Source organism: Penaeus monodon, chromosome 28, assembly GCF_015228065.2.
Source record: "Penaeus monodon isolate SGIC_2016 chromosome 28, NSTDA_Pmon_1, whole genome shotgun sequence".
Classification (NCBI taxonomy): domain Eukaryota; kingdom Metazoa; phylum Arthropoda; class Malacostraca; order Decapoda; family Penaeidae; genus Penaeus; species Penaeus monodon.
The window spans coordinates 10506789-10507089 of NC_051413.1; positions in this window are offsets into that span (position 1 = coordinate 10506789).

Below are 301 nucleotides of genomic sequence, written 5' to 3' on the forward strand. Positions count from 1 at the left end.
TCAACTACCTCCCCTGCATGGGCATGGTAACAATCCTTGCTCAATAATTTTAAAAAGGGGAAAAAATTTAAAGACGAAATTTTTAAAAGGGGAAACGAAAGGGAGACAGGAGCTTTATCATTTTAAAAATTTTTGTTTTATTTTCACCACATTTTTACCGGAACTACATTAAACAAATATCAAAACCGTTTTAAAACGAGAAAAAATTTAAATTTTTGAATGTACAAAAGGGAATGGCTTGTGAAATTCACGTACCTTTGGTATTGGGTTGTAAAAGAAATTAAAAACTATATTAACATAC